Source organism: Rhinopithecus roxellana, chromosome 8 (assembly GCF_007565055.1).
Source record: "Rhinopithecus roxellana isolate Shanxi Qingling chromosome 8, ASM756505v1, whole genome shotgun sequence".
NCBI classification, from domain to species: domain Eukaryota; kingdom Metazoa; phylum Chordata; class Mammalia; order Primates; family Cercopithecidae; genus Rhinopithecus; species Rhinopithecus roxellana.
In genome coordinates this window covers 111670323-111686824 of record NC_044556.1, presented here as the reverse complement: position 1 = coordinate 111686824, position 16502 = coordinate 111670323, and the positions used below count along the sequence as shown (strand labels likewise).

Genomic DNA, 16502 nt, shown 5'->3' with positions numbered 1-16502 from the left:
CATTTTCATTCATATTAGGTAACATTAAGGTCATTATAGAAATTAACTTTTTGGTGTCCCACAACTAAATGAACATAAATAATTTTTTTTTTTTTTTTTTTTTTTTTTTTTTTTTTTTTTTTGAGACGGAGTCTCGCTCTGCCGCCCAGGCTGGAGTGCAGTGGCCGGATCTCGGCTCACTGCAAGCTTCGCCTCCCGGGTTTACGCCATTCTCCTGCCTCAGTCTCCCAAGTAGCTGGGACTAGAGGCGCCCGCCACCTCGCCCGGCTAGATTTTTGTATTTTTTTAGTAGAGACGGGGTTTCACCTTGTTAGCCAGTATGGCCTTGATCTCCTGACCTCGTGATCCGCCCGTCTCGGCCTCCCAAAGTGCTGGGATTACAGGCTTGAGCCACCGCGCCCGGCCAATAATGTTAACTTTGTGAGTAAGTTATACTAATTAGGCATAGGAATCAATGGCAGCTATTTTTGCCAGTAAACAAAGGATGCCCATTATTTTCAAATATTAGATATGAGTATTTTAGGTGGCAAAGTTTTAGGCCTAAAATATGTCATTGAATTTATTACCCCAGAAACGCAGCAGGTCATATTTTCTGAACATTGTAAATAACAATAGAAATTATTGACTAAAATGTTACCAGCAAGTACTATCTCACCACATGAAAATTGCAATGAAATTTTTTAATTTGTAGTTCAAATGGAAGACTCAAACAGATTCTTTTCATGGATTCAGGGAAGTGCTAATGAGGAAGCCTGGTGATTGAAGCCAAAAATCTGAATTCAGGTAAATAATTCTGTCAATATGTTCTCAGTGGTGTAGAAAATCAGTAGTTTTGGCCATGTATAGGTACTGTTTAGAGTACATTTATTTCAGAAATGTGTGCTAAATGTAAAATCAGTTCCCTAGTATTAAAGTTAAACTCTACAAATTATTACTTTACAGTATGTTGAGAAAAGGGTATGTTCTATATAAAGTAACTTGAGATTTATTGTCTGTTACAAACAAAGTTGTGTAAAATATATTTCATGTGTGCACTGTTGACATTTGTGCTTGTTGGAAAAATACTATCAATTCTACACATTTTAAATGTAGAAAGCTAAAATCCTCAGAAAGTTATAAGAATCTTTAAACGACTGTATAGCATTGAAAGTGAAAGTAAAATACGAGAATTTTCCAACTAGAGAAGCAAACCAAAGAAGTCATTTAGGAGAATAATCGACTGAGAAGTAAGCGCCCCTGTTAGATACGGGTGGTCAGAGTGGCCAAATCCATGTGGGTTGCCAAACTTGCCATAAAGCAAATTTTAAAAACAGACATAAACTGCAGATGTCTCAAATGTGATATTTCCCATAAGTGAAAAGAAAGTTAAAACTTACGTTACACACAGTTATAGGACTTATTTTTTAAATGTTTAAGTCAACACAATGAGAAAAATAGGAAAAAAAAATATTAAAGAGCAAAAGACTACAAGCTTGACAAGCCATATTTGAAAAAGAGCCAAATACAAACAACCTACTTAATATACAACGTATGGGTTAAATATTAAACTTGTCTCAGCTGATGAGATTAGTGAACCGAAATACTGAGCATGATTAATGTAGTTAAACACAGTAAAAAGAGAAAACACCCCCCGACCTCAGCAGAAGGTCTGAGGCCTGGTCCCTGCCCTCCATCCCTGCCCGGAGCCCGAGCCTCTGAGGCAGTCTCCAAGCCTTTGGGAGTAGCTTCTGAAGATGAGTTGGTGGTTGAATTCCTGCAGGACCACAATGTACCCCTTGTATCCCACGCCCCTCAGACATTCACGATGGATGAACTGGCTGAGATGCAGCAGATTGAAGAGTCAAACTTCCTCCCGCCTCCCCAGAGAGCCCCTGGTGTGGCTGACTTGGCCTTGTCTGAGAACTGGGCCCAGAGTGTCTTTGCAGCTGGAGATGCTGTGGATGTAATTCAGGATTGTAATGAGACAGACTGGTCCCAATCATTCATTTCTGAAGTTACAGACCCCTTGGCTGTTCCCCCCCCCCCCCCCCCCCCGCATTGGGCTGAGGCATATTTGGAGCAATCAGGGGAGAAGCTGTGGTTGGGAGAGCCTAAGGGAGCAGCAGCTGCTGATCAGTTGGACCATGAATGTCATCCTGAGAAGGATCTGCAGCACATGGCCAATGACTTTGTGGCCAAAGGGGATGACCCCAAATTGGCTAATTCTGAGTACATCAGATTCCTGGGTTGATCATTCACAAGAGCAGTAAACACAACTGCCCTTGATAGGGAGTTTGAACGCGCCAAGTCAGCTATAGAGTTGCAGGCGGAGTTGGAGGAGATGGCAAAACAAGATGCTGATGCTCACCCCTAGCTTTCTGGCTATGATGACCTCACATCAGCTTCCTTTGATAAGGAGTACCAGTTGGAGAAGGAGAACCCCTTGCGTGATCACCCTCAGCCTTTCAAAGAAGGGCTGCAGCGACTTCAGGAGCGGGCCCTGTTGTGGGAAGTCAGGGACCCTGAACGGAGGGACGGGCTGAAGCCACGGCAGAAGAACATAAATTGTGAAGATTTCGTGGACATTTATTAGTTCCCCAAATTAATACTTTTATAATTTCTTATGCCTGTCTTTACTGTAATCTCTGAACATAAATTGTGAAGATTTCATGGTTATTTATCACTTCCCCAGTCAATATTCTTGTGATTTCCTATGCCTGTCTTTAATCTCTTAATCCCGTCATCTTTGTAAGCTGAGCATGTATGTCGCCTCAGGACCCTGTGACGATTGCATTAACTGCACAAATTGTTTAAACAATATGAAATCTGGGCACCTTGAAAAAAAGAACAGGATAACAGCAATCGATGTTCAGGGAACACGGGAGATAACCATTAGGTCAGGCTGCCTGAGAGCTGGGCGGAACAGAGCCATATTTCTCTTCTTTCAAAAGCAAATAGGAGAAATGTCGCTGAATTCTTTTTCTCAGCAAGGAACAGCCCTGAGAAGGAGAATGCGTTCCTGGGGGGAGGTCTCTAAAATTGTCGCTCTGGGAACGTCTGTCTTTTATGGTTGTAGATAAGGGATGAAATAAGCCCGGGTCTCCTGTAGTGCTCCCAGGCCTATTGGGATGAGGAAATTCTCACCTAATAAATTTTGGTCAGACTGGCTGTCTGCTCTCAAACCCTGTCTCCTGATAAGATGTTATCAATGACAATGCATGCCCGAAACTTCATTAGCAATTTTAATTTCGCCTCATCCGGTGGTCCTGTGATCTCACCCTGCCTCCATTTGCCTTGTAATATTTTATTACCTTGTGAAGCATGTGATTTCCGTGACTCACTCCCTATTCGTATACTGCCTCCCCTTTTGAAAATGACTAATAAAAACCTGCTGGTTTTGTGACTTGGGGGGCATCATGGAACCTGCCAGCATGTGATGCCTGCCCTAGACACCCAGCTTTAAAATTTCTCTCTTTTGTACTCTTTCCCTTTATTTCTCAGACTGGCCGACACTTAGGGAAAATAGAAAAGGACTCACGTTGAATTATAGAGACAGGTTCCCCCGATAGTCCCTGCCAAATGCTGTGCTGCTTTTTGAGGCAGCTATGCAGCAGAATCCTAAGAATATGGAAGCTTGGCAGTACCTGGGTACCACCCAGGCAGAGAATGAACAAGAACTGTGAGGCATCAGAGCATTGCAGAGGTGTCTGGAGCTAAAGCCAGATAACTGACAGTACTGATGGCGCTGGCTGCAGGCTTTACCAATGAGCCCCTACAGCAGCAGGCCTGTGAAACCCTGCTACACACCAGCCTGTGCCTATCTGGTGACACCTACTGAAGAAGGGGCTGATGGGGCAGGACTGGGCGCCAGCAAGCATATCTTGGGATCTCTGTTGTCTGACTCCCTGTTTCTTGAAATGAAGGAGCTCTTCCTAGCAACTGTGCAACTGGACCCTATATCCATTGACCCCACTGTGCAGTGTGGCTTGCAGGTCCTTTTCAACCTGAGTGGAGAGCATGACAAGGCCATGAACTGCTTCACGGCTACCCTCAGTGTTCGTCCCAATGACTATTTGCTGTGGAATGGAAACCAGAGTGAAGAAGCAGTAACTGCATACTGCCAGGCCCTTGAGCTCCAGCCTGGCTGTATCCAGTCTCGCTGTAACCTGGGCATCAGCTGCATCAACCCTGGGGCTCACTGGCAGGCTGCAGAGCACTTTCTGGAGGCCCTGAACATGTGGAAGAAAAGCCAGGGCCCTCAGGGTGAAGGAGGTGCCATGTCAGAGAACACTTGGAGCACCCTGCGTTTCGCATTCTGTGTGAAGGCCAGAGCGACACCTGTGGGTTGGCTGATACCCGGGATCTGTTCACCCTCCTAACCATGTTTAGCCTGCCCCAGTGACAGTGGGATGGGCTGCCCTGTGAGAGTCTGCCTAGACAGTTCCCCCCTCTGGATGTGATGTGAGTCCCTCTCCCCAAATGCACCTACCAAGCGGGTGGGCTGATGACTGTAAGTGGTAAGGCCTTTCAGAAGCTGCCTCAACATAGGGCTGGGTAGTCCGTGTTCTAGTTCCTACATAATCATAGGAAAACATGGCTTGTTTTCTCTGCGTCCCTTCATAATTGAAGGGCTGTACATCCAGCTACAGAACTCTCTGCTCATCGTTCTTGAGGATGCTTTTTGGGTAGGACCCAAAGATGTAGGCTAACTGTTGTCATCAGCTGCCATTTCTGATAGGGTCTACCACATTTGTCATGTCTCTCCTTTCCCCACTGTTACTGGGAATTGGTAATAGTTCAGTGTAAGTAGGAGGTTCATCTGCTGTGGCCTCTAATGATGACTGTCTGGGATCGGGTGTTAGGAGTTGGCCTGTCAGATTGAATTGTTTATTTGGCTCTGCAGAGCTGAGGTTTGGTAGGGGTGCTCATAGTTCTGTCATTCTTGGACCTCTCCTGGCTGAGCTCCGATTCCCTGTGAGTACGATGCTGATGCAAAAATGCTGTGTCATCATCCCAGCAGTCCTCAGGAGCTGCCAGGGCCAACTGTTACAGAGTGTCTGGGTGTGGGGTCAATGAGGGGGGTGGGAGTGGGGAGGGACTAGATCAGATGATATCAAGAGCTCTGTTCTGGGGCCTTGGTGGGAGAACAGAGCAAGTGGGAAGGGGGTGTGATGAATGCAGCAATCCCTCCTCCTCTTAGAAGTACCTGTGAATAGGAATTGGGCTAACTCTTCTACTAGGTTGGTTCAGAGATTGCAATCTTGCCAGATTTCCAGCAAAGAGCAGGTTCAGTGTTACCATAAGCCTTTGCTGTACCTCTTGAAATGTTTCTAGGGGAAAGCACTGGAAAATCCCCTTCCCCCATATTGTCTTCAGAAGGTGAAAATTGAGGGAAGATGAGGGAGCAGCTTGGATTCTTCTCAATTGTCCCCTGCATGGGGAGATACACTAACCCCCAGAAATGACTGCTAAGCCTCTTGCGTTGTCTTCAGTGGCTAATGATCAGACATATATACATATATATTTTAACTGCCATGGTCCCAAGATTCCTTTCTGAAATTTATTTTTCTTCATAAGAATATGTGTAAATGATTTACAAATAAGACTAAAATATTTGTTAAGAAAGAAAGAAAAGAGAAGAAGAAGAAAAAGAAAAAAAAGAAAGAAGAAGAAAGAAAGAAAGAAAGAAAAGCAAGAGAGAAAGGAGGAAGGAAGAACAGGAGGCGGAGGACCTAGAACAGAGCAGAGCGAAAGAAGGAAGCAAGAAGAAACAAGTATGGAGGCTGGCTGCCCTTCCTCTTTGCCTTCCTCCGTCCCGCCCTCCCCGACGAAAGCCCACCTCCCGCCCGAAAAAAGAAAGAAGCAATAAAGAATACGAAGAAAAGGAAAAGAAAGAAAAGAAAGGAGCAAGCCAGGCACGGTGGCTCACACCTGTAATCTCAGCACTTTGGGAGGCCAAGGCAGGCGGATCATGAGGTCAGGAGTTCAAGACCAGCCTGACCAACATAGTGAAACCCTGTCTCTACTAAAAATACTGAAAAATTAGCCAGGTGTGGTGGTGGGCACCTGCAATCCCAGCTACTACAGAGGGTGAGGCAGGAGAATCACTTGAACCTGTGAGGCGGAGGTTGCAGTGAGCCAAGATTGCACCATTGCACTCCAGCCCAGGTGACACTCCAAGACTCCATCTCAAAAAATGAAAACGTAAAACAAATACATATATCTATGAAGACTAGAAGGCTAGAATGAGAAGGAATAGGACAAATCTCTTTTTTTTTTTATGGGATATATTAAAATAATTTGAATAATGCCTTTAAGAGTTGGTGGTTTGTAAGTTTCTATACTGAAAACCAGACGTAAATCCTTGAATTCAGAAATGCAGTGTGTCAAAAAGTGAAAAAAAATTACTTAAAAGAAATAAGCTGGATAACGCCAAAGAGAAGAAAAATACTAAAAATCAGTGTAATGATGAGAGCAAAATTTCTACAGCTTTTATAAATCTCAAAACATAAATAGGAATGGCGCTAAGAGAAATTATTTATTAAAGCTAGAAGTAGATACTAGGCTAAAATACCTTTAACAAAAAAGGGTAAATTAAAATATATTTTTAAAACCCAGGCCGGGCGCGGTGGCTCAAGCCTGTAATCCCAGCACTTTGGGAGGCCGAGACAGGCGGATCACGAGGTCAGGAGATCGAGACCATCCTGGCTAACACGGTGAAACCCTGTCTCTACTAAAAAATACAAAAAACTAGCCGGGCGAGGTGGCAGCGCCTGTAGTCCCAGCTACTCGGGAGGCTGAGGCAGGAGAATGGCATGAACCCGGGAGGCGGAGCTTGCAGTGAGCTGAGATCCGGCCACCGCACTCCAGCCCGGGCGACAGAGCGAGACTCCGTCTCAAAAAAAAAAAAAAAAAAAAAGCCCTGAGTGATTTGTTTACCAATAGGAGCTTTTTATTTTTTATTTTTATTTTTATTTTATTTATTTATTTTTTTTTTTGAGACGGAGTCTCGCTCTGTCGCCCAGGCTGGAGTGCAGTGGCCGGATCTCAGCTCACTGCAAGCTCCGCCTCCCGGGTTCACGCCATTCTCCTGCCTCAGCCTCCCGAGTAGCTGGGACTACAGGCGCCGCCACCTCGCCCGGCTAATCTTTTGCATTTTTAGTAGAGACGGGGTTTCCCCGTGTTAGCCACGATGGTCTCGATCTCTTGACCTTGTGATCCGCCTGCCTCGGCCTCCCAAAGTGCTGGGATGACAGGCGTGAGCCACCGCGCCCGGCCGGAGCTCTTTAAAAGTGTACTTCAAGAAGAAAAAATAATGTTTTGTGTATAAGATTAAAAATGAAAGTGTGGCCAGACTCGGTGGCTCACACTTGTAATCCCAGCACTTTGGGAGGCTGAGGCAAGTGGATCATGAGGTCGAGATCGAGACCAGCCTGACCAACATGGTGAAACCCGTCTCTACTAAAAATACAAAAATTAGCCAGACGTGGTGGTGCGCACTTTTAATTCCAGCTACTCAGGAGGCTGAGGCAGGAGAATCGCTTGAACTCAGGAGGTGGAGGTTGCAGTGAGCGGAGATCACGCCACTGCACTCCAGCCTGGGCAACAGAGTGAGACTCCATCTCAAAAAAAAAAAAAAAGAAAAGAAAAAGAAAGTGTAAGAGACTTGATTTGGAAATATCAAACCCTGATGGACATTGAACTAAAGAAATTAGACTTTGGCAGCATCAAGTAAACTCTTTAAATATAATGCAATTGCTATTTAATTGATTGCATTTAAGTCAGTTAACAAATCCTGTGCTATTTGCGTAGTTTAACTGCTGGCAGAAAAATCTATTTCTCTTCAGAAGATTTTTGTCCCAGTACAACCTTGTTAAAAATGGGTGGGGCACTTTGATAGAAATATTTTTTAGACTATTGATGATTCTTCCGTCAGGACTGATTTGTACCAAAAGACAGACGGTGGCACAGAGAGTGACCACAGGCATCTGGACATCCCGGATGACTGGGCCATGAACCCATCACATGGTTAAGGAGGATGAAGTAATAATGTCCACTGAGTACATGACCACAGAGCAACTCACCAGAAGACACAGGCTGGTCTGTGTGGCCCTTTTCTCTGGGGAGGCTCTTGGGAAACGGCTGGTGTTGCGAAGGCTCCGGTATCACCTCTCATGCCTGAACAAGAGAATGACCACGTACATACTGGAGAGCAGCATGATTCCTACAAAGAAAATATTCTGAAATAATATTAGAATAAAAAACAGTCCCCTGAGGATGGAGCTCATTGGAGAAAGTGAGCAGAAGTCACTGACACTCGGTAAATTGAATTGGTCTGGGTCACACTGAAACAAGCTACAGTGCAGATGATCATGCTACTACTGGAAGATAATTTATGTTTTTGTTTAAGTCTCACCTACCACAAGATGCTAGGGCTGACGGTGATGGCCTGGTGCATGCTCAGGAGGCAGGTGGTGGTGATGGCCAGACCCCTCATCACCCTGTTCATGTAGAATAAATAGTGCTTGACATTTGAGGTCCTCCCAAAAATTCAGTGACTCAAACACTGTCTAAAGAGAAAAAAATCCACTACAGTGGGGTGCGTCATTGAGTGAACAAAAGTCAAGTGACAGGTGATCAGGTCTGTGTGCTTCAGCCTGTGATCCAGGAGTGTGAAGATGAAGAAGAAAAGGAGAAAGGTGTTGACTGGGACTGCAATGTCAGCTTGAAAATAAAGTGTTCTTAATAATGAACTTTATGTATTTTCATGTTTTACTTTTTTTTTCTTCAAGACAGGGTCTTGGTCTGTCACCCTGGCTGAAGTGCAGTGGTACGATAATAACTCATTGCCTTCTGGGCCCCCTGGGCTCAAGTGGCCGCCTGCCTCGGTCTCCCAAACAGCTAGGATTCCAGGTGAAGCTAATTGTAGTGGTGTTGGAGTCTCGCTATGCTACCAGGCTTGTCTTGAGCTCTCTTGGCCTAAAGTGATTCTCCTACCTTGGCCCCGCAAAGCACTAGAATCACAGGTGCGAGCTACTTCACCTGGCCAGAAATTGGCTTTCTACATCAGAAAAATCCCAAAAGATCTCACATCATCATTGTTAATTCTGCATTAGTGAAAATTATCACGAATCACTTTTATTGTTTTACCCTCTTAACCTTGATAAGCCCTATCTCATATAAATTATTGATAATCCAGCCTCTGCATTATTTTCTACACCAATTAGTATATGAAATACCAACACATTTCTTATGAGATGCACACTATCTATTCCTGGGTATAGTTACCCATGGTACCTGGGCATCCCTCTTTAGAAATTGTATCTTTGTTCTGCATTCTCATTTTATATTTATCACATTGATGCTACAAATAAAAAAAATTACCCAATCGTATGTGCACAGTGCAACTGAATAAAATTTATGCTAATAGGGAAAGAATCACCAAAACAATTGAAGAAATAATATCTAGTTGTCTTTCTGACATGCTGACCTTTCAATGCTTTTAATTCTTTGTCTCTCACATTTTGAACCTTTGTGATTAGACGTTTGAACCTACCATAGTAATTCAGGATAGTATCCTTATTTTTCACCAACTAATTAGCAATTTTGATCCCATGTGCAACTTCTCATACCCATTGCCATGAAGTGTGTATTTGCTGTATCTGAGAGTTAGAACATGGACACCTTTGGAGGGCATGACTGTGCTCACCAAACCCTGTGAGCTGTATCACATAAAAATGGCTCTGGCTCTCTTACAGTTCAGTTTCCATCTCAAAAATAAATTATCTACGTCTCAACAGAGGATCCCCAATGTCCAGCTCTGAATTGTCAAGAGAATAACACTAGTTGTAATCACTTTATGACAACCATAAAGTTGCATCGAAATGATCAAATGTTGATCCTTTTCTTGAGATTCCACTTAATAGAGAGATCCCCTCTTTTGCTTTGGAAACACTTACTTCTCCAATAATAAAGGTAATTTCCCTCTAGTTTTGTTAGGATACCTGTAATATCAGAACACCTGGCATAATTTCACTGAGCAATTTTGAAATGACTCTCTAATGTTATTGGCCAAGATGCAGGCATAATTGTTTTATCAAATTAATCTAGTGATTAGAACAAGTCAACTTAACAACACAAAAAATTAGAAAACCATTCCACACCACTCAGTTTTTTTCTGAGATGACAGCTGTCAAAATTATATTTTAAAGGTCACTTATCACAGTATCATCCCATGTATATATGGAGCAATAGATGATAGATTAGATAGATGTAGATGTCTCAGTGCAGAAATGGTGACAATTAGTATTTTTGCCTCTTACTCAGAAATTAATGGTTAAGGTAGAAAATTTCTCTAAAACAGCCTCATATGTATGAGCTAATCATTTCAACCTCATATGTTGAAATGATTGTTAATAATTCTTCAAAATCTTAGTAAAGGAACACACTTCCAGAACCAAACAACGGACAGTTCCATGAACATGCACCTTTACCCTCAGCACAACTTGGTTTTGCTGTCATGATAAAACCAGGAAAAGAGCCAGGATATCATTGATTTAAAGGCTTAATGGTCTCTCTTTTGAGGAGTATAGCTCCAGTAAAAGAATACTTGGACATGGACTATAAATATATGTGCAATTGTTTATAAACTACATGTCCACATAATTTTGTTAATAAAACACATGTAAGCCATATAACAAAAAGAGATAAAATAGGAAATCTGATGTTTTATTCTCTTACCCTAAGATATATTTAGCTCACCCCATGTATTTCGCACCCTTCTCTATAAATAACCATCACATGCTGAAAAATACTTTATCTGCTGAATCATCAGATGGAGTCTCTCCAACAAGTCTCTTGAGGTCATTGGTATTGAGACTACACAAGAAAGGATCATAATACTGTGGATTAGAATTGACAGCTAAAGTATATTTATTTTCATTATTTCTTTTGGAAATTTATCTCTCAGAATCTAACTGCTGATCATTGTCAAAGACATGTATATGTACCCAAAAGTCATTTGTCATTTATTTAAATTTTAAAGTTCATTTTCTGTCCTATTTTTTACTTGATGAATCTGGCAACTTCACTACGAATCCCAGGATTTGCAATAATATGGTACTGACCTGGGAGAAACAATATAGAAGAACATAAGCAGAGAGTGTATCTATAGGTGGATCACAGTGCAAAGGACTATTGGGTCTTACATGATACATTGAAAACTGATCAATGTAATGCACATCTCAGCCCTCCCTGTGAGAAGTGACAGCCATGGGTGGCTGGGGCTGAGGGTGAAGCTCCCGAGCCCTCTCAAGAAACAGATAATGCAAATCAAGTTCATCCTCACGTTGGCTTTTCACCTCAGACTATTCGAAGTATTGTAAGTCCCAGGTATTTACGTAATTATGAATAATGATGGGAAAAATTTACCGTTAAGTGAACAAGGCACAAAAGACTGATGATAAAGTCTGTGAGCTTAATCGACACATCTGAAGAAAAGAGGAGCATACTAGAATGAAAAAGCCATTTACACAAATCCAGAAGCAATTTTACATGCAACTTTTACAGGCAACTAATGTGTTCTTTGAAAAAAAAAAGTTTGCTGAGAACTCTCTCCTCAACTCTATTACAATATATAATTTTTACTGTTATTTGTGATAGATGGTGTCATTTTATAAATGACTGTACAGTGATCATTGTGGTCATTTAAGAATATAATCTTTATGATAAAAGTATCCCGTGTTTTGTTTCATTAATAAAAATGTCATTGTTATTATACGCAAGTAACAGCCAGCATTTTAAAACCTATGACTGGTCATTGATAACATAAAATGATTATAAGAATTTCACGTTAAAAGTCAAAGAGGAGATGGCTAATGCATGCTGGGCTTAATACCTAGGTGGTGGGTTGATAGGTGCATGGGCTCAGACTCCCCTTTTCTCTGTGATTGGAGTGGATGCCAGCAGTGAGGAGAAGCCAGACAGTGGGAGCAAGCACTTCTGAGCCTGTGGGGGTGAGGGGGACCTCCCTGGACCCTCCAGAGTTCAGAGATGCCTGGGTCTGCAGCCATGGCGGCTGCGCCCAGGGGGGTGGGGCTCCTGCCTGCTCCAGCTCCCAAGAGCACAGGGATGCCCAGCTCACCGATGGGTCAACCCCCAAGAACATTTATAATTTCTCTAGAATGGCATAACCCTTCTGAAAGCTGACAGGGACCTTGAGAATCTTCTTCCAGAGGGCCCTGGTCAGGGATATTGGCCTGGCTGTGAGACAGACAACCTCCTACCCTCCCTGTGCCTCCTGCGCCAAGACATGGAAACCTCACCACGATGCCCTGCCAGTGGCAACAGGCCAAGGACGGGGTCCTCTTGGGAGGCGCAAGTGGTTCTGGGGCTCCCAGGAGAATTTAGAACTTCCTGCAGACAGATGCCTCTTTTTCCTCACTTGTGGTCCAACTGATATGCTGGATGGTGAGACAAACCTTACATTTTAATTTTTACATATTTTTTTCATTATATGCAAAATGTGTATTTAAACAATCAGACACTGGATTTGAAGGCAAAAGTATTTGAGGTTCATTCTTTTCTTTCAAATGTCATTTAGTCCTGTGTATGAACAGATTCGCCCTATGTGTAGCAACTATGTAGATAAAAAAGTTATGAAATTGTTTTTGGTTTTACAATGCTATATTAAAAACATTAAAATTCACCAATCAAACAGTCTATGCAAGGGTATTATGTTTTTTTTTTTTGTTATTGTTGTTAAAGTCCTGAAATACAGAGATAAGAGCCGAGTGAGCAGCCACTGGTGGAGAAACAGTCTTCACAGGGCCAGTATTTTTCTGCCCCATCTCATCTGGCTGCTGATCAACATGTGTCATTTAGTACAGACAAGCACACAAAAACAGCATATGCTCGTGTGCCTACCCCAGATGCTTTATGTGCAATAATGGAATGAGGAAGGGGAAGATAAGAGAATGGAGAAAAGGATACTGTACCAGTCAGAACGTGGAGTCAGAACGTGGAGTCAGAACGTGGTGAAATCACATGGTGGTTTTCTCCACGAGAATGTCTGCTGGAGCTGTAGGAAGAAGTTCTGGGTGAAGGAGCAGGTGTGTTCTGAGAAGACCCTCCTGTCTGCTGCTGGACACATCACCTGTTTATTTGTCCTCTATTTCCCGCTTTGCAGGTGTGTCAGTTTCACTGAGTAACCAGTCGTAAAATCCAATAATTTGCTTCATGGCCAAGCCCTGCCATTCGCCATAGGCTTCCACTCCTTCCTTCAGTGATGTGTGCTTCTTCCTCTTCAACTGCACTCCGGACCCATCCTAGCCTCCACCTTCAAATTCACAGAATTGTTGTTCTGTCTTGACTCAAACGTTTTTCCTGTCGCAGCAGAGCACTGAAAGTCTCTTAAGTTACAGCTTCACAACAGAAGTCCAAAGTTTGCACAGGACTAGCAAATCTGCAGCCATAGGAGCAGCAGCATGATGAGGCAGCAGAGCTTTAGTCCATGTTTTCATCACCATTCCTACAACAGCAGTGGCAGCAGCAACAACTGCTACTACTTCTTATTGTGGTAAAAATACTTAGAATAATGATGCATAATAATAATTGTAGTTGTCGACATTTTTGGTTAATATACGATTATTTGTTATGTTCTACAATTTACTTTTAGTAATATACACATAACTTTTGTCACAAACATCAGGACCCTAAAACACCACACCTGGTGAATGAATGCCACCTATGGACCTAAGGCCTTCACCTGCTGGTGCCCTCTCACCACTCCATCCCCAGACAGAGGGTCTCGTCCACCTTCTGAGTCAATATAGTAGCCCTGACACTCACATGATCTGTGTGAGGTCTTGGAAAACAACCTTCCCTTGTTAAAAATCAAAGGATGAGCCAGGCGCGGTGGCTCACACCTGTAATCCCAGCACTTTGGGAGGCCGATGCAGGCTGATCACAAGGTCAGGAGATGGAGACCATCCTGGCTAACACGATGAAACCCCATTTCTACTAAAAATACAAAAAAATTAGCAGGGCGTGGTGGTGGGCACCTGTAGTCCCAGCTACTCCGGAGGCTGAGGCAGGAGAATGGCGTGAACCCGGGAGGCAGAGCTTGCAGTGAGCCAAGACTGCACCACTGCACTCCAGCCTGGGCGACAGAGCCAGACTCTGTCTCAAAAAAAAAAAAAAAAAAATCAAAGGATGGCTTCAAATTGTATTCAGCTGTTTTGTTAAATGGCAGCAGGAAGAAATTTTTCTCAGCAGGTCTTTTTTTTTTTTTTTTTTTTTTTTTTTTGAGACGGAGTCTCGCTCTGTCACCCAGACTGGAGCGCAGTGGCCAGATCTCAGCTCACTGCAAGCTCCGCCTCCCGGGTTTACGCCATTCTCCTGCCTCAGCCTCCCCAGTAGCTGGGACTACAGGCGCCGCCACCTTGCCCGGCTAGTTTTTTGTATTTTTAGTAGAGACGGGGTTTCACCGTGTTAGCCAGGATGGTTTCGATCTCCTGACCTCGTGATCCGCCCGTCTCGGCCTCCCAAAGTGCTGGGATTACAGGCTTGAGCCACCGCGCCCGGCCAGCAGGTCTATTTTTATGTCACTTGCTTTCAGAGTAAGAGGTTATTTCAGACACAGTGGTTTGATTTAGTCTTTGTTGAAAATAGCCTACAAACAATAAAAAGGGATGAATAGAATTTGTGTTCATGTGGAGGGCCTCATCTCTGCTTTTAAATAAAAAATATATATCGAACATTGGTTTCCTAAATTAGGAAATCAACCATTTCCTCAAATTATTTCAAGTTATTCCAAGATGCTTCAGAAGCATTCTCTGGAGGCAACTGTTCCAAATGGTGAAGAGTACTAGATGGATCAGAATCTCACAGGATTCTTACTTCTATTGCAGAAGATTACTTTCCAGGACTTCAAAGGTTTAGAGAAGCTGCTTGATTTGTGTGACTTACAGAGGTGCATGGGCTTTGGAGTCAGGAAAAGTTAATCCTGAGTCCCAGCCCAGCCTCTTAGTAGCTGTGAGGCTTTGGACTGCCCCATCTCATCTGGCAAGTTCCTTGTCTTGGAAAGTTATGTAAACCTCATCTGCAAGAAAAGGCATGATACTGATTGCAAAAATGACAGGAGTTCTTCATCCCTTCCTGTATTTATGCCCTTTGTGATATGCTTTTATAGCTGCTTTCATGGAGAGGCAGAATCTGTTTCCCAAACCTTGAATCTCACTGGCCTGATTTGCTCTGGCCAATAGAAAGCTGTGAATATGACCGTGTGCCAGTTTGGGGCCGAGGCACAAAGCTCTTGAACGCTTCTGCTTTTTATTTCAGAACCGTGTCATCTCCATGATAACAAGTCCCTGTCAGCCTGCTAGAGGATGGTATACTACAGGGGAGAAACCAAAGTGCCACAGTTGACAGGCAGCTCACCCTCAGAAGCAGCATTGCCTAGTCAAGCAGCAGCTGACCACACATGCCTGAAAGGACCCGGCTGAGACCAAAAGAATGGCTCACCTGAGCCCAGCCTAAACGGTGGACCAGGTCAATCTAATAAGTTTTGGGGAGTTTTACTATGAAGCAATAGGTAATATGTACACCTAGTGCAGACAGGATGCCAGGATTCAGTGACATGTTGATTACAAGTTACGAGGCAAACACATGGCACCCTGTATGCACTGATTTCCTTTTCCCTTTATGTAAAGTTGGATCTCTGGTTAGACAGTGTTGAGCCATACAGAAGTGCATGCAGACATGCATGCATGTGATCAGTGCTTCAACTCACACACTTAAATTCCACACCACAGGAGGAAACAAAAAACCACAGCCTGCCCATTAGGGCCAAAGCCAAATTGCAAAATGAGAAGTTTGTCTCGAAGGTATTCCCTCCACATCTGAAGTCCTGAGGTTAAGGCTGTGGACAAATCTGAAGACACGGGTTTTCTTCTCCTGGGGCCCTTCGTCTTTTTTTCACTGTCTTATCTATAGAAGAGGCTGGGCCCCTGGCAAGAGCAGGTGGGAAATAGTAGACTCCCTCTAGATACTTCTTTATTGCAGCCTACTTCTCTCTCCGGGCACTGTCTCTGCCACCCTTGGGCCCGAGGAGAGATGTTAGCAGAAAGAGGGCGTTCCCTCACCTCTAGCAGAAAAGAGGGGTTCGGGCCCTTCACTCCCTGAGGTCAGGGGAGCCAGAGCCCTCAAAACTGCACTTCAGTGTGACAGTCACTGCCCACAGGGGTCTACTTAGCACCTAGAATGTGGCTGGTCTGAATTGGTACGTGCTGGAAGTTTAAAACGCAGAGTGACTTTGAAAGATTTAGCACCAAAAAACAAAGAACAACTAAAAATCCTTCATTAATATTTTATTGATTATATATTTAAATTATAATATTTTGTATATATTGAGTTAAAGTATTACAATCAGGCCGGGCGCGGTGGCTCAAGCCTGTAATCCCAGCACTTTGGGAGGCCGAGGTGGGCGGATCACGAGGTCAGGAGATCGAGACCATCCTGGCTAA

At 43.5% G+C, this 16502-nt stretch overlaps 1 pseudogene across 1 annotated transcript; it reads left to right on the top strand.

Annotated features, from left to right (window-relative positions):
* The first annotated feature begins 311 nt into the window (after nucleotides 1-311).
* Nucleotides 312-4381, top strand: LOC104681122 (annotated as a pseudogene). Its single transcript, XR_004058687.1, has 2 exons — nucleotides 312-2476; nucleotides 3549-4381. The product of XR_004058687.1 is annotated as a peroxisomal targeting signal 1 receptor-like (transcript).
* The last annotated feature ends 12121 nt before the right edge of the window (nucleotides 4382-16502 follow it).